The sequence below is a fragment of the Mycetomoellerius zeteki genome, unplaced genomic scaffold, assembly GCF_001594055.1.
Source record: "Mycetomoellerius zeteki isolate Tzet28-1 unplaced genomic scaffold, Tzet1.0 scaffold172, whole genome shotgun sequence".
Lineage (NCBI taxonomy): Eukaryota > Metazoa > Arthropoda > Insecta > Hymenoptera > Formicidae > Mycetomoellerius > Mycetomoellerius zeteki.
The window spans coordinates 656780-657225 of record NW_017256675.1 but is presented as its reverse complement, the minus strand read 5'-3'; the positions used below and the strand labels follow the sequence as shown (position 1 = coordinate 657225).

The window sequence follows — 446 nt, the reverse complement described above, 5'->3', positions numbered from 1 at the left end:
TTAAAGGCTTTCAAAGAGCGACTGACAAATTCATAACAGAAAGTGGAAAATGTAATCAAATATGTCGGTGCTAGATATGGCAAGAAATGTAAACATTTTTTTTCGATTTCTCTGAAACGGAGCAAAAACGAGCATATGTCTATAGGACTTTTTTTCTTAGTTTTTTACTCCTCTACACGCTCCCGAAGTTTTGCCATTTAATTTGGAAACACCCTGTATATTGGGTTGGAAGTCTTTTGACAAGTTGGTAAACCTTTCCCCATCAATATCTTCATTAAAATCAAAATTGAAATTTTAAAAGGGGATTTTAAAGCTTGAAATCTCTACTTTCAAAGGGTTTCTATATTTTTTGAATTTATGTGAGTTTTGTAATTTTTACACATAAAAAACTACGAGCTGAAAAAAAATGAAAAATTTTCTTTTCACTTTGTAGGTCTGTAGCATAT

General features: G+C 30.9%; 1 protein-coding gene across 5 annotated transcripts in view; it reads right to left on the bottom strand.

The window, feature by feature from the left end:
* Positions 1-446, bottom strand: part of lilli (AF4/FMR2 family member lilliputian) — a 323624-nt gene that overhangs the window by 9083 nt on the left and 314095 nt on the right. The window lies entirely within an intron of this gene.